The sequence below is a fragment of the Panthera tigris genome, chromosome D4, assembly GCF_018350195.1.
Source record: "Panthera tigris isolate Pti1 chromosome D4, P.tigris_Pti1_mat1.1, whole genome shotgun sequence".
Classification (NCBI taxonomy): domain Eukaryota; kingdom Metazoa; phylum Chordata; class Mammalia; order Carnivora; family Felidae; genus Panthera; species Panthera tigris.
The window spans coordinates 47,499,489-47,521,205 of NC_056672.1; the positions used below are offsets into that span (position 1 = coordinate 47,499,489).

Sequence of the window (21,717 nt, forward strand, 5' to 3'; positions counted from 1 at the left end):
ATTGCCAGGATAATTAGTGAAAACATTTTATCTTAGTTACCTGGTAAGAATATATTTACAGGAGATAGGGAAATATGGATGAAGAAAACTCTCGAAGTTTGCCACGTTATGTTGGTGAATGAATAGGAAAAATATCTACCAGAAAATAGTAGCTTACCAGAAAAAAGGTAAGGGATCATCTATGCTCATGCCCTGGATTATATACTTGTACATATTCTCACTATAGGGCAGTGCCAGCTAGGCGTAATCTGGCGTATCAGGCATTACATTCAAAGCAACAGGAAATTGGGAAGAAATGCAGATTTCGAAGGGAGAGAGAAACCTAGACTGACATTTAATAACTGTTCCCCCTGATATATGATTCATCAAAATTCTTTTCAATAATTACTCATGAATATGGGAAGTCAACTGCAATTTATTCCCAGGAATCAATTAGTGCTTTTCTTGCTAGATTGATCCCTCATGGTTTCTGATCACTATGCCTGGATTTGGACCAGTGATGTAGAGTGCATTCATTTTTCATTCCTGTATTTCTTCAATAAATATTTATGAAATGCCTACTAAGTGGCATAATAGCGCTAGGTGCTGTTAATATAACAGGCAATGAGACCTGGTTTCTGCTCTCTCAAGGAAAGAGAATGGGAAGTACTGGGGGACACATTTTGGTGTGTTCACAGAATATGGTATAAGGGCAGTAGAGTAGCTGGAGAAGTTGTATGTAGATCAAAAATATGTGTAGACTGTATAAAATATAAGTCATGACAAGGAGTGGAGACTGACTCCTAAGAAAAACGTGGCGCCATTGGAGATTTTTAAGCAATGGAAGAATATGGTCATATTTGCATTTTAGAAAGACCACGTTGTCTATGGTGCTAAGGAGATTGGAGGCTTTTGCAATAATTCAGACAGGAGAGAGTATAGGTTTTGTAAGGGTCCACAGTTTATATAATTTGGGATCCTCTTTACGAAAAATAATACAAAGCTTTGAATACAAAATTAGATACAAGGTTCTAGAAGGGACCTTAAGACTCACGAGCCCTCCTCTAGTTCACCTCTAGACCTAGAGAAGTGATTTTGGTGGTCTGAACTATGGCGGTGATAGTAGAGATGAAGAGAAATGAATGGATAAGGAAATTTGAAAGACTTGTGATTAGATGTGCAAGATACAAAGAAGGAATGATCAAAGATGATGCTTCATTATCTGGCTTCAACATTTAGCTGGGTAGATAGAGGATCTGTTCACTGAGATAGGAAACACAGAAGTAGATTTTGGTGGCAATAGGATACATTTCAAGAAGTACGACAACCCATGTCAGGTTGAAGCGATGGTGAAACATTTGGGTGTGAAGCTCAAGAGAGTTGAAATTATCCCACTTCTAACACAGCTCAGTTCATTTGGCAGCTTATGTGTTCAACATCCTGAGGATGAATATAAGCCCACAGTGGTTTTCAAAAGTAGATGTAGACTTCAACCCGCGTAGTAAATAGTAAAATGATCATTGCCTTGCAGCACTATTGTCTAGGTCTGAAAATTAATGGTGGGTTATGTAGGACTCTTGCTGTTTTTCTCACCTTTAATGTGGTACCTTTCAGGATGATTTTTTTCTTGGTCCCTAGCACTATAATATTGGGACAAATCCTGCTTAGCTAGCAGGTTACCCGGAAGGCTTTCAGTTCTCTGGGGATGATGAATTCTTGGTTGTGTGTGTAGGGTTTCTCTAATGTAGGTCAGTGTCTGAGCTTCCTTTGATTGTTAATCCATAGTCTTGAACTGATTATGCAACCCACTGAGGACCTGCTAAATATAATGTTTTAAAGTTCAACGGCAAATTCCCTTCCCATTGTCCTTTAACTTGAAAATGGCTGAACAGATTTTTCTAACACTTTTCATGAAAATAAAGAAAAATATGCTTCCAAAGAATCTAAAAATCATCCTAGTAGGGAAGTTTTAGACAGTTATCAAATGACTTAATACAAGAGATAATAATAGAGACTGTTTTGCAATCTAAAATACAGCATTTTCTACTATGAACACTGTAATTACTATTTACAGCTAGATTATAGGGAAATCTGTGGGTGTCATGGAATTCAGTTTCAGAATTATGGAAACTCTGTTTGCATAATTAAAGGGCTAGTTAGTAAATTCCCTCCTATTTTCTAACCTATTTAAGCAGATCATATATGTGCCAATATTTCTTTGCTAACTATGGTGAAGGAGACAACCAAGTTTAAATCTTCTATTGCTGAATAATACCCATAATAACTGTGTATAATATATGGTTCATAATTAGCGAATATGCTGAGGTTTTTTAAGAACTGCATTAGATATGGCATAGATACAAATTTCTGCTTCATTAAATGACTTTATAGACTATATTTTGCTGCTTTTGCATATGCAATTTTTTTTTCCTGTTTGATAGCAGGATTACTTTACAGCTTCTTAATGAGAATACCTTTTTTTTATTGGAACCTTGTCTGAAGTTTTACTGAAGCTCTCGGTGACCTATTTCTAATGATTTTAGAGCTCTAAAGTTTTCTCTCCCTTATAAGTAGCTTTAACTTATGTTTGATTAGTGGCTTTGGAAGTAGATTCACAATCTAATTTTAGGAAGGAAATCTTTTCTTACCGGAGAAACAAATTCAAAAATAACCTTGCACATCACAGGATGCCTATGAATTATGGAAATAGCTCACATCCCCGCACCACTTATTAGGCAAAGAGAGGGTGAAAGTCAGAGATGGTTCCTCTTAGTTGCATTTCGTTCTCAGTTGTATATGTGCAGGAAAATTCCTCTTTAATATCCTCTTTAATAAACACTGAGAACTCCGATGAATATGTTCACTGGTGGCTCTGAGAAATGATTATAATGCATTGTTAAAGTGCTCTAGTTTTGTAGTACTGTGGAAAAGCATAGCGGAGATGCTGGTATTCGGTGTTTGTGAGAAAGGGTGGGAAGTTTGCAGGCAGGTAAATGCCCAACACTCAAGGAAGTTTAAAAATCTTAATTAGAATTTGTAATAACTTTGACTTAAACATCAAGAAATATTGTGATGATTGAGTTGGGCCCTGGAAAGTGAATAGGGTTCCAGTTACCACACAAAATGGAAGGCTATCCAACTAAGAGAAAGAGTCAGAGGCATTTATCCATAGTATCATTTTTTTTTCCTGGTAGAGTACATTTTTGTTGTAACTTCAAAGAAACAAGTATACTTTATAAAACTGAAACAATTTACAAACATGTAAAGTTAAAAGCAAATATCCACTCTGTTCTTTGTTTTCTTTAAAAAATTTTTTTAATGTTTATTTTTTGAGAGAGAGATAGAGAGAGAGAGAGACAGAGTGAGTGGGGGATGGGTCGAGAGAGAGGGAGACACAAAGTCTGAAGCAGGTTCCAGTCCACGAGCTGTCAGCACAGAGCCTGACGCGGGGCTGGAACTCACTAACCGTGAGGTCATGACCTGAGCCAAAGTCAGATACTGAACCGACTGAGCCACCCAGGCGCCCCTGTGTTCTTTGGTTTCCTCCCTATTCCCAGCCCCTATTCATACTTCTCCCTGCATGTTTGATACCAATTATCTGAAAGCTTTTTCTATGCATTTAATCATTTACATATCTGTGTGTGTGTGTGTGTGTGTGTGTGTGTGTGTGATTAGCTTCCTAGCTTTGTAACTTGCACCCCTAAATATGCTTTATAAACCTTTCATGTTAGTGCACTTCAATCTACCCCATTTATTTTAAGAGTGACCTATCATTCTAGTATGAATATACCATAATTTATTTAACCATTACCATATATAGGCTGTTTATAGTTTTTCCACATTATAAAATTGTTTGTTAATTTATTTTTAAAATTTAATTTATTTTAATTTATTTATGAGAGAGAGAGAGAGAGACAGAATGCAAGCGGGGAGGGTAAGAGAGAGTGGGAGACACAGAATCTGAAGCAGGCTCCAGGCTCTGAACTGTCAGCACCGAGCCAGACGCGGGACATGAACCCATGAACCGTGAGATCATGACCTGAGCCAAAGTTGGTTGCCCAACCGACTGAGCCACCCAGGTGCCCCTAGTTTTTCTGCATTATAAAAAATGCTCTAACGAACATCTGCATCCATACTCTGATTTATTCCTCTAGCATCCTGTCGCCACCACGTTCCTTCCTTCCATGCCATCTTTCTGCACTATATCTTTGTACTCATGTGTAATTCTGTAGGATAGGTCTTGAAAGTTGAATTGTTAGGTCAACTTAAGTACTGACATACAGTTTCAAATTTCTCTCCCCAAAACTGTACCAGCCTACCCTTCCACCAAAAATGTCGTGGTGTTTATAAATCATTAACCCTGCATACGGTTTTGCCTGTTTGGCTAGATAAAATGATACATTACGTTTCCATTTTTTTGTTTGCTTTTCTTGTTCCTGAAATGGTGAACTTGAACATCTTTTCACGTGTTCCTTGATCCAATGGAGTTCCTGTATTTTTTGTTGTTGTTGTTGATTTTTATAATGGTTTTTTTTTTTTCTAAATGATTTTAGGATATCTTTATCCAGTTGGGCTATTATATTTTTGTCTGTTATATGTTTTGCAAATATTTCTTCCAAGAGTGCCACTTATTATTTTAAATTTGTCTTTTGTGAAAGAAAAATTTTGAATTTTGATGTAGTTAAATCTGTCATTCTGTGTGTGTGTGTGTGTGTGTGTGTGTGTGTGTGTGGTTTTTGCATTATATCTCTAGTCTTTGCCAGATTGACTATAAAAATGTTCTTTTAAAATCTCTGTTGGTACTCTCATAGTTTTGTTTTTAATTTTTAATGTTTATTTTTGAGAGAGAGAGAGAGAGAGAGAGAGGAGGAGGAGGAGGAGGAGGAGGAAGTAGGGGGAGAGAGAGAGGGAGACAGAATCTGAAACAGGCTCTGTGCTGTCAGTGCAAAGCCCTACATGGAGCTTGAACCCACAAATGCTGATATCATGACCTGAGCCAAATTCTGACATTCAACAGACTGAGGCACCCAAGTGCCCCTCATAGTTTTTTTACGTTAGATTTTTAATACTTACAAAATTTAATTTTGCATAAGATGTTGTTTATGACTGAGATTCCTGGGCAATCACACACTTGTTTCCTCTTTGTATTTACATACATAATTAGATTCCCAGCCTCCTGTGAGGCCATGTGCTTAAATTGCAGCCAATAGAATGAGAGTTGAGCAATGTACATCAGTTCCAGTTTTGGGCTATAATAACCTTTCAAGAGAGATCCTCTTCCAAAATGACTTTGTAGGTCATCTTTCAAAGGTGGTGAAGTCAAACCTGGGGAGTGTTTAAAATTTTTTTTTATGTTTATTTATTTCTGAGACAGAGAGAGAGCATAAGCGGGGGAGGGGCAGAGAGAGAGACACAGAAGCAGGCTCCAGGCCCTGAGCTGTCAGCACAGAGCCCGATGCGGGGCTCGAACTCACAAACCGTGAGATCATGACCTGAGCTGAAGTCGGTCGCTCAACCGACTGAGCCACCCAGGCGCTCCAAATCTGGGAAGTGTTTAAATCCAAGACTCATCAATTAGGGGAGAGCCACCCACCAATCAGAAGCATCCATTTTGGACTCTATGTCAAGCAAGAAATTCTTACTTATTTTTTTTTAGATTTTTCTTTCTTCTTTCTATAGATTTAAGCCACTGAGATTTTAGGGTTCATTTTTTACAACAGCTGTATAATCAGCATACAGAATAATATCATGGCTTAACTTTTTCCCAACTATAAGATCAATGGTTCCAACACACTTTATTCCAACACACTGTCCTTTATCCTCTAATTTGAAATTCTACCTTTAGCATATTCTAAGTTTCCATAGTTATAGGAATGATTTTGGACTATATTTTGTTTTATTAAGCTACTTTCATATTCCTGAAACAATACCATGATACTTTATTTACTATAGCTCATAATTGTTCTTGGCATCTGGTAGCAGAGTGATTGTTAAAAATTCAGGTTAGTCTTATTCCTTCAAACCCTTTCCATGAATCTTAGGATAAAATACAACATGTCTAACATGGTCTATAAAGCCCTGGATGATTTGGCCACTGTCTATTTTTACCTGTTTCCTTTCTTTCCTGCTGCTCAGTGAGCCTCAGCTGCTTCAGTTTTGATGAAAATGCAAAGTATCTTCTCACCTCTGGACCTTCACAAATGCTTTGCCTGAACGAGATACTATTCATCTTCTATGTCTCAGATTTAAGAATGATTCTTTAGAAGAGATTTTTTTCCTGACCTCCTGTCAAACAAGATCCCATGATTAAACGGTTTTAGGGCATCTTGCGTTGCAGTCATTATAATTTAAATATTTATTTGTGGTATTATTATTTTAATATTTTCTCCTTTTCTGGATTTAAAATCCATGAGGCCAGAATGGTATTTTTCGTTTGTTATGTATCCTCAACACCTAGTGTAACACTTGACACATATTATATACTTCATAAATGTTTGTTGAATAACTTAAGAATCTGAGGAATAATTTGATAAGTATGTCCAAACATTATAGATTTATGACTGGGACCGGTTTCAGAATATCCAGATAAAATCTTCTTCCCCTCTAACTTTTGTCTGTTATGTAAACAGAGAGAAGTCCTTGTTGATTTCACTTATACATGAAATATTCCTAAGTATAAACAATTTAAGGACATATGTCAACTGGAAGACAAGGACTTGACTTGGAGGATTTTGCTTTTCATTAGTTGACCCACAGGTGAATCCATTCTTCACTGACATCACATGAGTCCCATCATGCATATAATGAAATGGCGAAAATCAAATTTTTTTTTTAGTAACCGTGGAGGCATTGGTTGTACCCTATATTGTATATAAAGTAGTATGAAACTTAATGGAACTCTGAAATATTATAAATAAATATTCCTATGTTGTCCAGATACTATTTCATTAACTCTAGGCCTCTTCAAGAGCAAAGATGATACTGTATACAATGTCTGAATAAAGCCGAGAACCTTTTCTACCTAGGGGAACTATGTCAAACTCCTATATATCTCTACATCAGTCAGGGAGGGTATGGGAAGCAAATAGCTCACTGACATGGTATAATTGAAGAGTCTTTTATAGGAGTCTATTGAAATGGTGTGGGTAGAATTAAAGGAGACCAATAAGGGATGGTGAGGTGCCCCAGGGTTGGTACTAATGGGGTCCTATTACCAGCCCCAGACATGAGGGGATAAGGGTAGAGAAAAAGTTTTTGGAACTTACAGATTGGGCCACCTGACAGGAGCCACGCCTTTGGTGGAATGGCATAGGTGACCTGTGGTAATGTGGCAAAGAGGAAGCTAGGGGAATAAATTCCTGCTCTCGTTTTCTTACTCTATGGTCTTGTGTTGGAATCTCTCATTTGTTGAATTCAGCTAGAAGCTAGATTGGAAGGTAGCCTCTTGATGTCATAAATAGAGGTCATAAAGGTCTTGGGAGACTAAAGTAGGGTGATGAAGGGTAGACAGAGAATTTGGAGGATGAACAGAAGTTATCTAGGATGCTCTGATGTAGCTAGAATTTATTTTATTGTCTTTTTGAAGTTTATTCATTTCAAGAGAAAGAGAGAGAGAAAGAGAGGGAGAGGGTAGAGCCTAGAGAGTGGGAGAGAGAGGATCCCAAGCAGGCTCCACACTGTCAAGCATGGATTCCGACGTGGGGCTTGATTTCACAACCGTGAGATCATGACCTGAGCTGAAATCAAGAGTCAGATGCTTAACTGACTGAGCCTCCCAGGTGCCCCTAGAATTTATTTTTTAGTACATATATAGAGTGGATATTAATTTCACATATTTTCTAGTTCCACACCAATACTCCCAGCACCATTTGTAGAAACTTGATTTTCCCTACTAGTTTCTGAATCCATTTAAATTATTATAGATCCATTTCAATTATAATAGAGTCTGTTATGGGATTTGTATTCTGGGTTATGTTCTTCAGTGTTTACAGTAGTTTCATAAAATGCTGACTATATGATTTGATAGACCTTTTCTTATTATAGTTTTCAGAGTTAAGAGCTTCTTTGAGCACTTGTGGATTCGGACAAAATTTTAATAGGGGCCTAGGCCACTAAAAATCTTAAAGCTATATGGGGAAAAGACCATGTTTCTCCTATTATATAACACCTTTCACAAATATGTGGAATGCAGTATCTAGTATGTTACAGGCATACATAAAGAATAAAGAATGGGTGAATAAATTAATATAAATTTATTTAACAATGTACTGAAGTATGTATGTTCTAAAAGAATAGAATAATGCCGTATGTGCTGCAGATAAGACTTGAAGACATTTAATGACATTTATTTAAATAGGAAAAGACAGATCTGTATTTTCAAATACCAGTGCAAATAGATTTCATGTGAATAAGAAAGACCAAACAAAGGATAATAGTGGTTAATTTCATGTTATTTAATCAATCATGCAAAAAATCATGTGTAATCAATCACACTCTCTCTCTGTGCCTCAGAGCTCATGCTCTGTCTCTCTCTCAAAATTAAATAAACTTTTAAAAAAATTAAAAAAAAAAGTTCTTTCCTAATTTCCATTCTGGGTCTTCAGTGTGCTTGTAGATCCTTGGGTTAGTGGAGGCATCATCATCATCATCATCTGATCCTAATAGTTATTTAAATTACTATGTGCCAGGAATTTTGTTAAATAATTTATATGCATTATCTCACTTAATTCTTTCAATGAAATAGGTGATAAGATTATAAGTATACCTAGTTTAGAGATGCAGGTAGTGTACTGTTTAGAATCTTTTAACTTGTCTCCCCCTGTAAACTGTGAGTTCATTGAGGGCTTAGACAGTCACTTTCTTCTTGTATTTCTGCATCCATGGCACTAAGAATAGTGACCAGTACATGTAGCCACACCCCAAATACCTGAATGAATGCTGGTTGAATCTATGTTGATTTAATTTCAAGATGTGGCTCTGATATGATCATTTTAAAATAAAATGGCACTTTGATTATTATCCTGCAAAGCCAGTACATTTCTGGAACAATAACTTCTTTTATTAAATTCATGAAAATATTTGTCAAATTAAGATAAAATTTCCTTTGGGTTTCAGTTCTCTGTTCTGTATGTGTGTTTAATTCAAACTGGATGAAAGAAAGAGAATCATAGGTTTCTGCTATTGAAGAAAATGGGATAGAAGACTTCTTAGCAAAAATAGTCAGTTTTTCAACTTGCAAATTAAAGTATAGTGTAGATTTGCTGTCTTGCCCCCATTAACTTCTTGCCCTTTCTGGCATTCTGAGCCCCTGGGGATCAGATTTCCTGTGGCTGCGTATAACACGCTATTGATCACCCCTTCTGCCTTGTCACCCTTACTTCTCAGTACAAATTGGTCAGTGTCAATTGGAGGGGGAAGATAATTAATTTGCACTCACATTAAAATTAGATGTGTTCTGAAAGAAGGCCATCACCTGGGCTTGGACCCCTAGCTCAACCAATTTTAGGACGTGAATTCCTAAGCTAACATTCCAAAGTAGTAGAAGTGTAGGTAAATATATTTATTTTTGTACATCTGTGCATATGTGGGTAAAAGATTGGGAGATACCCTAAAATAGATTCTAATGGCGATCTTTCTAAAATTTTACAGTTTTAATCACATTGTGCCTCAAAGGTGAAATTGTCTACTCTTAAAATATTGGAAACTTCCTCAAAACCATGGAAACTGTGCATGAGACGTAAGATGACTGGACAGCAAAATAAGTCTTTCCTATTATGATTATATGATGTTCTTTCCCTTTCAATTTCTAAGTGTATATGTTATGTTCATATGTCTCTTTCTTCTATTTATAGCCTTGGGAACATCACTACTTTAGAATCAAAGATGTCATTATGGAATAAAGTGCAAGTCATGAAACTATTCATAATATGCCTACAAGCAAGTGTTTTTCTCTCCTACTTAGCGTTCTACTTTGATGCTAAATAATGTATTTGAGGCACAGAGTCAGTAATCTTCCTAAGCAGAGTGACAGGAACCTCTAAGAGATAGGCAAGGCCATTCCATGACTCTGCTGGCCTTCCAGAATGCTTGTCACCTAATGCAATTCAGATTACATCAGTGAAAACATTTTTAAAGGGTAATGGATGTACCATTCCCCAGAACCCGGTAGCAGTCCCCTAAACATTATGCTTGTGGTGAATCCATAAAGTTTAAAATACTCTCTGAGAGAGATATGGAGGGGTTTGGACTTAGTATTGAAAAGCAGTAACTTGTCCACCAGAGTCCTCTATTGTTTTGGTCTTATATTTAAGTTATGCTTATCTCAGCAAATCCTTAGTTAAGGACCTTTCTGTTTCTCAGCTAACGTGAATAGTAAGGATTATAGTATTGGTCAATCCTTTCAGAAGAGAGATGAATTTGTCTTAGATGGGTGGCTTATTAATTTAGAGTAAACTATATGTTACAAGCAATTCCAGAACTTTTTCATTGCTGACACTCATAGATTATTATTTTTTGATGTTTATTTATTTTGAGAGAGACAGACAGAGTCTAGTGGGGGAGGGGCAGAGAGAGAAGGAGACACAGAATCTGAAGCAGACTCCAGGTTCTCAACTTTCAGCACTGAGCCCCACGTGGGGCTTGAACTCATGAGCTCTGAGATCATGACCTGAGCCAAAGCCGGACGCTCAACTACCTGAGCCACGCAGGCACCCTAACACTCATTGATTATTGAAAAGATGTTCAAAAAACATAATTTTAGACATGAAACAACTTGTATTAAGATCTGAATCAGTTCAGGTGACCTTTAGAAATCAATTACTTTAGGTTAGATTTCTCCTAGATATGATTTAAAAAAATCTACATATAGTGGGCAAATTCAATCACTGAGACAGATATTTTTTAAACTATATAAGTCAATTCAGCAAATAGTCATTGAGCACTTGCTGTGTGCCAGACACATTGACGGTAATTGGAATAAAGAAAACTTGGTGCCTGACCGTAGACATTATTATTCAAGTACACAAGCTGGATAAATCTTACTTGAAGAAGAGTATTCTAGATAAGGCTTTTTTTTTTTTTTTTTTAAATAAGAGAGTCAGGGACAGAAGGAAGCTGGTAGATAAAGAGACTGTTGTTGGCCTTTTGGTTGCCAGAAAGGAGAAAAGTAAGTAGAGATTTTGTTCAATGCTCCTATGATAGGTGAGTTGGGTCTGAGTAGGTTAACATTCTATGAAGTTAGGCTGTCTGAGGAATAGAATACTGGATGGCACATTGTGATGGCTTTAACAAGTAGCAGTGTTATAAAGAGGTCCTCTGGCTTGATGTGATGGTTTCATCTTCTTTGAACCATTGTCAGCTTTTCTGTGGGCACAACATAGTCTGGCAGTGACAAGATACAGCATACTAAATCCTGTCATTGTGTCTGAATGTGAAGGTAAAGAAACGCTTTTTTCAAAACTCAGATGGAAAGGTGGTTGCTTTCCCAATTTCTGGCGGAAGAAATTAACTGATAACCTGCACTACCCAATCTATTCTTTGAGTTGGGGTTTTCATAATGCTTTAGATAAACACGGTAACAATATGAAGCATCGCTAACCATCTGAATACTCAAATGAGAAAGGTCAGTATATTCCTCTTAACCTTCAAACTTAGCTAATATGGGTTGATAGCAAGTCCTTCTCAAAGCCACCTTCAGGCAGTTCATTTGTATGGATCAGCTCTTTGGCTAGCAATGTGTTAAAGTGACTATCCTTGTGCTCACTTCGGCAGCACGTATACTAAAGTGACTATCCTAGAAGGCTGGATCTAAAGAAAAAAAAAAGAATGAATATCCAACAAATTTTATGTAGAACTTTAAACTATAAAGGAACTATCGTTTTCTTAGATAAAAAGGAGATGAATTTTTAAATGTCATAATCTATAGAAATTTGTGAGTTTATGAACCCACTATGAAATATATTAAATGAATATTTATATATACATTTACATATATATATATATATATATATATATATATATATATATATATATATATATATCCAAATGCTGAAGAAAGAAATTTTGTCATTTCTCTTTTTATCTGCAGCAGCTGGCAGTTTCTGGCCCATGGGAGTGCTCAGTAAATGTTGAATGATTAGATGAACAAATGAAGGAATGAAGGAATGAATGAAGCCTGGTTTGTTTTAAGCTTCTCTGAATTCCATGTATAAATAAGATTAGTCTCTTCCTGCAAGAGGAAAGACCAATGAACATACTAATTAATTGAAGTTCTCTTTGTTTGCCAACTTTTTAATTAATTGAAGTCAGCATGATTCCTTGTCCCCCCAGTACCTTGAATAATCACTGGCATATAATGGTGCTAATTACTCATACGAGTGAGTGAATGTTCTAGTGAGAGTAGACATTTTTGCCATTTCCATTCACTATACTCTTAATCCTCCCTTATTGTCTGTACTAAAGTCCCTCATTTTCTATGAAGTATGTTTCATCTGATCCTTTTTTAAAAAAAAATTTTTTTAAACGTTTATTTATTTTTGAGACAGAGAGAGACAGAGCATGAACAGGGGAGGGGCAGAGAGAGAGGGAGACACAGAATCTGAAACAGGCTCCAGGCTCTGAGCTGTCAGCACAGAGCCCGACGCGGGGCTCTAACTCACGGACCGTGAGATCATGACCTGAGCCGAAGTCGGCCGCTTAACCAACTGAGCCACCCAGGCGCCCCCATCTGATCCTTTAACTCACAGTGGTTCTCTTTCTTTGAACTTTGGTGCATGCCATCTTTACATTTTTTAATTGACATCTAGAAATGACGGCAGTTTACCTTTATCTGCTTCTGGGAATTTATCGTGAAGACAGATTATAAAATAGTGGGCAAACTCTTTTGGAAGATGCTCATTGCATTGCTATTTTTAAGCGTGAAGCAGCTGTATTCTGCTTTTCCTGTTTTTTAAGAGTACAAAGTAAGGTCAAATTCCCTTTTAACATTCACATCCAATGAATCTGAGCTGCTTTTCTGCTTTCTCTGCCTAGAGTTCCTCTCCCAAGTTAAGCAGGGATATTTATTTAGTCCAAAGAATTTGTCATTATAACTTCAATGAAAAAGAGCTGTAAAAAAAATCTATTCACCTCATCAAAGGACTTGTTCAATGTGGCTGACACTGCTGTTACTGTGATATGAAGTTACTTCTGAAAGTATGAAGTCCAGCATCAGGGTTTGAACACCACTGGAATCACTACAGAAAACAAGGAGCCCAGCTCTGGCTGATTTGATGATTGTTTCTTTGTGTGCAGGGAGAGAAAACCTTTTCCTTCCAGGTGATATTATAATATGTTTACTGCACACCAAAGTGTGTATTGGGTCCAAGTGTTGTAATCCTCAGTGATAAGCTCATTCAGTACATACACCCAGCTGTCATTCTCAAGGCATATCACAATGGCTGTGCCAGGAATGGCTTCAGTATCACCCGAATGCTGCCCAACCAGCTGTTCCTTATAACATTCTAGAGCTTCAGGTTGGGCCCATTCACCAGTCCCAAGTATGACCTATTTTTTCCTGAGGTTTTTCTCTTAGGACACCTATCCATTGTCATGATCTGGCTTTAGGTAGATTCCAGTAACATTAAACATCCTAGGAGAAAGTCTTCTTTTCGAAAGCTTGTTGGCCCTGCGTAACTTTTTAGTGCACCTGGTGTGGTAAGAGAGGAAATACACCAGTTGTTTGTATTTTATTTTATTTATTTTATTTATTTTATTTTTTAATTTTTTTTTTTCAACGTGTTTTATTTATTTTTGGGACAGAGAGAGACAGAGCATGAATGGGGGAGGGGCAGAGAGAGAGGGAGACCCAGAATCAGAAACAGGCTCCAGGCTCTGAGCCATCAGCCCAGAGCCTGACGCGGGGCTGGAACTCACGGACCGCGAGATCGTGACCTGGCTGAAGTCGGACGCTTAACCGACTGCGCCACCCAGGCGCCCCCAGTTGTTTGTATTTTAAATCCTAGGCACTTACAACACTTTTGACAATCTGCTGTATTCTTGGGTGATACACTTGCTGTTTTATATTGTGAACTGAAGTGTCATTCATTTTACCTTCCCCAAACTAGGTTCTCCCTAAGATAACTGATGTCTTCACCAAGAAATTGGTAGCAACTTTTACAGGATATTTTTCTCTCTTAAAAATTATACTCTGCCTCACTGGGCAAATTGCTGCACTAGCATATAAAAAGGAAATAAGTCAAAAGTCCAAAGATAGAATAATGACTAAGTAAACTGGTCAGTATACTAATTCAATCGGATGTTATGTAGGTACTAAAATCAAGATTAGACAGGCTATAAAATGATATTAAATATATTTATGAGTTATTAAATGAAAAAGCAGAAGCAGGTCCCAAGTTTGTACATATAATTCTGTGATATATATTAATTATATTATATTATATTATATTATATTATATTATATTATATTATATATATTCTTCAAAATAGGTAACTACTTTGCCATGACCTTAACTTTTGGAAGGGCATGCAGTCCATTATTAGAAAGTCTTAAGAGATGGAATGCCTACAAGTGGTTCAATGCTGTTCTTTGCCTTTTGCCTCAGGTCATTTTTAGGTTCATTATGAGTTCATTTGGATGGAGATCAAGAAGTCTCTTCTATCTGGGCTGCTTTCTTCTCCCCTTCCTTAATGTCCCTTTGTCTTCACCCTTTGGCTGTTCCTTCAGGGTTAGGCCTCTCTCTCCTCTTGGTCCTTAGATTCCATTGTTTGTTTTTCAAAGAGCTAGTGTGTGTGTGTGTGTGTGTGTGTGTGTGTGTGTGTGTGTGTGTATAAATGGCATAGCTCGGTCCTGCCTCATGGATAAACATCCACAAGAGAAACAAACCTTTCAAATACTAAAGTGAAGGGGCTTTTAGGATATAATTGTTCCTTTTGTCTCTCTTCTTCTATTTTGCTAACATAATTTGGATCCCATAATGATATGGGCACTCACTTTTCCCCAAAAATGAGTGAGGCAAGAAGGAAACTCTACCATCCTATATTTCCTATAAGGAAATGGGACCAGAAAGGAATCTTTAAGCACCAAAAGATTTATTTATGGTGCTTGTATTAGAATGGAATATTGCATTAATTTTCCTCCCTTTTTTCTAATTTCCAAAGTGTATGTAATGGTTATAATACTTTTATAATAAAGAAAAATATATAATAGGAAATTATGAACACTTAGTGGATGAAGAGACTTCTTATATTCCTGATTAGGAAGTTGAATTCCAGGTTAGCTCAATGAGGTGTCCAGGAACAACCAGTGAGTGGTAGAACCAGGAACTAGCATCAGGGAGGAAACATGTTCTAGTAGAAGGTAGATAAGTGTTGAAGACAAACCTCAATTCTTAAAATGGTCTTCACATTTTCTGGCTGCATTTCATAGGGAAGTCTTTTCCCCTCTCTTAGCCTCAGTTTTCTCATTTATAAAATGGAGACAGCCAGTTGGATTGTGATTTCCATGTGCTTTATACACGATCGCACGTGTTAAGTGTCTGGCCCAGATATTGCCACGTAATGGGTAATCAGCAAATATTATCTCCCTTCCTCTCCCATTGTTCTGAATTCTGGTGCAGAGCCTTACCAGTGTACCAGCCAGCAGCTTCTCTTGACTTACTGTATTTGCTTTATTATACTGATAATACACAATGCTTTGTGTTTTAGCTGAATTGTGTTCCTGCACCCCCTCCCTCAGATTCATAAATCTAGGCCCTAACCTACCTTAGAATGTGACTGTATTTGAAGATAGGGCTTTTAAGGAGGTAATTAAGTTAAAATGAGGCCTTTAAGGTGGGCCTTAATCCATCTGACTGATGTCTTTATGAGAAGGGATTTGGATACATGGAGAGACACCAGGGCTGTGTGCACACAGAGGAAGGCCATTGTGGGGACACATTGAGAAGGTGGCCATCTGTTAACCAAGAAGAGAGTCCCTTGGTTAACAGGGAAAAACCCAACATGCTAACCATTTGATCTTGAACTTCTAGCCTCCAGAACTGTGACAAAATAAATTTCTGTTGTTTTAAGTCACCCAATTTGTGGAATTTTGTTATGGCAGCCGTAGCAAATCACAGCAGATGCTTTGTAATCATAGCATACAATCAATAATTTCTTGATGAATATGATTTTTATTAGAAATAAAACTTTGTTTTATATTTCTTTTATGTCTCCTGTGGAGGCCCAGCTATTAAGGTTACTGACAACTATAATGTGATAATGAGGATTATATATGATCTTTTTTTTCTTTTGCAAATAGCAACTAGAATTGTCCTTTTTATGAAGTTATAGGAGTAAATGCAATTAAAGCTGAAAAGATTATTCCTCATTGCCTGTCTAGACATGGGAAGAGAGAATTAAATCTTCAAATGTAATTTCAGAAATTAAGATTAATGACCAGGAGTATATGATTCCCTCACATGCTGGTGACCTCATGTTGTCTGAGAGTAAATGTGGGGGCTTCTCACTATCTTTGTATTAATGAATATGATTAAGTAATTTTAAATATAGTCAGGATATAACATTAACTCATCAGTGTTGGAAGTTTGCCTTGTGTTTTTCAGAGGACTGAAACCAGTCAATCATGAGAGAGAAAGTCAAAGGATTTTTTACTGAGTTTTAAAAATTACAATTGATTTTCATTTTCTGGATTATGGGAAATGTGGGAGAAAGTGAGTTATCTTAATTAATTTATGGACAGGACATCAAGAGATAAAATTTTTTTTTTTCAGGGTTTTCAATGTTTGCCAAGTCTAAGAGCTCAAAGGAGAATTTAGTGATAAATGGAAAAAACTCTGGACAGTAAGATAGCAAATTTATTACTGGAAAAAATGCAGAAAATAGTGTTGAAGGGAGTAGGGGGCTACTTCTTTTTGAGCCAACATGGTCTTTGCATGTCCCCTCTTGCACATCCACGTACGCATACATGCATACGAGGCACATTTTTCTAATGTCTTGCCATTACTATAACTTGCTGAATAATCTTTGGGTGTTAATTAACACCTCTGGCCCTCATTCACATTTCTAAATAAAAACCGTTAGAGTAGATAATCTAGATATACTTTAGCATACCTTCTAATTCTAACGTTCTATGATTCTATTGCATCTGGAGATGTGACCAAAAAATGAGGGGCTGAAAGTGATGTCACTTAGGGAAGCTACTGGTCATACTGGGTCTGCTAGTCTCCTAAAGATAATCTCTGCAGAGGGTGGAGAGACCTAACACCAAATCTTAAGCTTCAAAATGACTGGAGAGCTGTTTAGTGCTCAGTCTCAGAACCAGAGAAATGACTGTGGAAGGCAGTCAAAATATTTGTTGGATGAACAACAAATGTTGTTGGATCTCGAGATCATGAGGACGGATTAATGTTTCCAGTGCTGTTTTGGACCTATATGATTTATTATGATGTCACGTGGTCATATTTTTCAGGGTCATGTTGACATGTCTACTCAATTATTACACATTATTAGAGGATTAGAGAATTATAGAAATATAATCACATGTTGCTGCTAAACTGACAAGGATCTAAAATAGCAGAAACACTTTAAAGAACATTTCATTGTTTTTTTCCTATATAGAAAAACAATAAACTTTGTTTTATCCTTCTTTTCCAACCCTTCCTTTTGTTTTGTTTTGTTATTATTTATTAAATTTTTAAATGTTTATTTATTTTTGATAGAAAGAGACCGAGTGTGGGCAGGGAAGGGGCAAAGAGAGAGGGAGACACAGAATCTGAAGCAGGCTCCAAGCTCTGAGCTGTCAGCACAGAGCCCCATGCAGGACTAGAACTCGTGAACCATGAGATCATGATCTGAGCCGAAGTCAGTGACTTAACCGACTGAGCCACCTGGGCACCCCTTGTTTTGTTTGGTTTTTATCACAATCTATAGTCATTAGGGAAAAGATGTATTTTCTGAGTGTAAACGTCATGAGGGAAGGGGTATTGTATACGTCATGAGGGAAGGGGTATTGTATGTCTTTTTAAAAAAAATTTTTAATGTTTATTTATTTGTGTGAGAGAGAGAGAGAGAGAGAGAGAGAGAGAGAGAGTGCAAGCAGGGGAGGGGCAGAGAGAGAGGGAGACACAGGATCTGGAGCAGGCTGCAGGCTCAGAGCTATCTGCACAGAGCCTGACGTGGGCTCAAACCCATGAATCATGAGGTCATGACCTGAGCCGAAGTTGAATGCTTAACCGACTGAGCCACGCAGGTGCCCCTATCTTTTTCACGCACCTAGCAATCATGACAAGTAGAGCTATTTAAAAAAAAATTAAACTCATTTATTTATTTTGAAAGAGAGCAGGGCAAAGGCAGAGAGAGAAGGAGAGTGAGAATCCCAAGCAGGCTTCGCGCTATCATAGCAGAGGCCGATGTGGGGCTTGATCTCACAAACTGCGAGATCATGACCTGAGCCAAAATAATGAGTCGGGTGCTTAATGGACTGAGCCACACAGGTGCCCCAAAGAGAGCTATTTATTAAATGAATAAATGAATACTGAAATGTATAACCATAGAAAGACAAATGATATTTGGCTCACTTTTCCTCAGTACTGGGGAAAGATAGCTTGGAAAGAAGGGATGTATGTATGTAGTTATATTTATAACACATTTAGAGAAATATACGGATATTGTTGTTATAATAAAAAATAAAATCTCTGATGATTTTTCTTGGTTAAGTTTGAAGGAAACTGCTTATGATTGAAAAAAGGCAAAATTAAAAACAATTAGATTTCTAGCCATTCTTTTAAAAAGCCTGGTTGATTTAAAAAGGGAATTTTCGAAATATTAGCCATATGGCAAGAACTAATTAGAGACAACGAAATTACCTTGAAGTATGGCGTGCCTCAGACACAACTCTTCTGGCAGGTAGCTTAGCATTGCTCTTCTCTCCCAGGTCATTATCACATTTCTCTGTGTGTCTGAGTTTGGTGCACACTTTCTGTGACTTCGGAGCCCTGATGTAGCTGAAAAGCTATATAAGAACAATCATCAGAATAAGAACCAGCCCAGCATTCTGACTCAATAAGGATAAAGAGGAAATCAGCTGCCTAATGAAGCTCTTTCTATGCCCCCTGCCATTGTGAAAAATAGAGGCTAGTGTATTCCATTATGAATCTGTATGTTTCTCTTCTCACCCTTCCTTGGCCTGAGAATCAAAGGCCATTTCTGACAGGTCTGACCCTCTGAGTTCTCATCTTCACTCATGCCTTCAACTATCACCTCTATGCAGATATCTCCCCAGATCGATATTTCAATTCACATCTCCCTCAACCCTTGCTGCAATCCTGCACCCTAACAGAACCATTTTCATTTTTAAAATTTTGTCCATTTTGACTTTATAGTTGCATACTTTCAGAGTCAAAAATCACATACACTATCTCATTCTGGGTTTTTTTCCCTCAAAAATCAAATCATTAAAACCCACAAATTGGACTTTTACATTTTTCTTCTTAATGAATATGTTGCAGGGGACTGAGGTACTTTTTTGGGGAAGTAGGGAGTATCAGAGACATTTGCCAGCTTCGTTTTTGTTTCCTGAATAAAAGCACTGAGTAAGCATGACATATACATCACTTTAATGTTGAGAATGCAGAGTAAAATTTCTTATTTTTATTTTTTCAACATTTATTTATTTTTGAGACACAGAGAGAGACAGAGCCTGAGTGGGGGAGGGGTAGAAAGAAAGGGAGACAGAATCTGAAGCAGGCTCCAGTCCTGAGTTGTCAGCATGTGAGGCCTGAGCCCATGAACTAGGAGTTCGTGACCTGAGCCGAAGTCAGACACTCAACCGACTGAGCCACCCACGTGCCCCTAGAATGCAGAGTAAAATTTAAGAGATTTATTCTCTCCTCGAATTTGACTCTGAAAATAACTTGTACCAATATTAGAAACATTGTATCCTCAACCTTGGAATCACATGGTTTCTGCAAATTTAAGACATAGAAGTGGTTGCGATTGAAAAACAATATTTAAAGAATGCAAAAGAGGAGCTCTTTTAAAGACTGTTCAGTCATACATTTAGTTTATATTCAAAAGCATGTTTTTGATCCAATATATCTAGGCACTATTTATATATCTCAGAAAATCTTAAATATTTATATAGGTCTCAGAAATTCTTAAATATTGTAAACTACAACTTAGTCATTATGAAATATGTCCCTGACTTACCCAAATCTCAGATTTGAAAGAAAATTTCAACTATCCGTCTGTGATCCATAAAGTCTGAATGATACATGATCCGTGGTGCTGGCACTTTACTTCTGCAGGGAATAATGTCCTTCTGAGGTCTTTCTCACTTACAGGGTACTTCTCTCTACCCCAGCTATCAATCCTCCATGAACCTCATAGTAACCCTGGCAAAGGGAGGCCAATGAGTTTGCTCTCCTGGCCTTAAATTTTCTAGAAATGCATTTCCTTTCATCTAGCCATGCAAACAACATCATCTCCCATCACTGACTATGTACCGGAAGCATTCAGGACTCTGGGTTTATCTTTGTCTAATTGTATGATACCTCCCTACTTCATTATGGTTTCTATTTCTTTATATAGTATGCCACTCTGGAGCCTCTCCATGAAGAATTTGCATTGCTTCTAAGTAGAATGGGTCCCTCTTGCCACCTAGTTTGACCCGATTTGCCACCAGAAGTGTAGAAAACTTGCCTCTGGTTTAGTTGTACAACGAACAGGTTTTAACCATAAAGCGTATCTTTTTAAAGCGTTATATTTTGGAAAAAAGTCATGAAAATGTATTAAACTGATTTTTGAATAATTTCATGAAGGTGTTTGACGAGAATGTTTGGCAGCATATCCAGTGAGAGACCAAAGCAAAGAATTCCTCCACGTCGCTTTCTTTGGAAACTTAAGATTTTTCTCTCTTGTGCTATATTTAGATGTGTGGCATGTCTAATTTTCTGCTTCTGTGCCTCACTGTGCTTCTAGTGCTTATTGTAATCCAGCTAAAGTGTCAGGCCAGAGTCTGAAGAAATCTTGAAGTTCCTACCTGAGTGAGCCAGCGTGTAGCAGTCTGAGGACCCTCTGTATTGGACCCCTCTCATCCTGCTTTTCACCGAAGCACTCCTGACATTGTAAACGGAAGTCAATACAGCCTTTTCTCAATAAAGGAGTTCTAAAAAGTTAACTCAAAGTGTTTCATTAATTCTGCAAGACTCGGAGTAGCTGGGAAGTTGGTGATGTAACCAGATTGATCAGATGGTAACAGCTGCCAATTAAATTTAAATAAATTTAGTTCAATTCAAGTCAGGCTGATTCAATTCCATTAAACTCATTTCACACGCATCTACTGAGTGCCTATATAGTCACATACAGCATTAGGTTACGAGTGCATAGAGATGCATAAAATACATTCACTATGTACAATCTAACAATGAGAGCAAGCATATAAACAAAATAAATTGTAATATCATTCAATAAGTAGAATAATGGAATCATATACACAATGCTGAAGTACTTAATTTTGAGAAGGGAGCTATAGTGAAGGACTTCTCAACAATGCTTCCTGGAAGGAGTGATACGTAAGCAGGATTTTGAAAACTGACCAAGAGTATGTTAAGTGTCAGGGTGGGGTCAAGGTTAGGCAGAGGGAAGACCATTCGATACCCTACTCTAACCACTATGGCCTTGGATAGGCTCTTATGCATACAATACTGACCTTGGCTGTGTTCACGTTTTTTTCACTTTAGCTAT

At 37.3% G+C, this 21,717-nt stretch overlaps 1 long non-coding RNA gene across 4 annotated transcripts in view; it reads right to left on the reverse strand.

Annotated features, from left to right (window-relative positions):
- LOC122233047 overlaps window positions 1-21,717 on the reverse strand; it is a 54,333-nt gene that overhangs the window by 23,761 nt on the left and 8,855 nt on the right. Inside the window, exons 2-5 of one of the 4 annotated variants that reach the window (XR_006210496.1) lie at window positions 21,014-21,232; window positions 18,840-18,985; window positions 6,088-6,264; window positions 5,239-5,304 (exon numbers count right to left, since the gene is read on the reverse strand). This is a non-coding gene — a long non-coding RNA (uncharacterized LOC122233047). Of the gene's footprint in view, window positions 1-5,238; window positions 5,305-6,087; window positions 6,265-18,839; window positions 18,986-20,181; window positions 20,274-21,013; window positions 21,233-21,717 lie in introns of all 4 variants that reach the window. The other 3 variants (XR_006210498.1, XR_006210495.1, XR_006210497.1) reach the window with 3 other exon arrangements.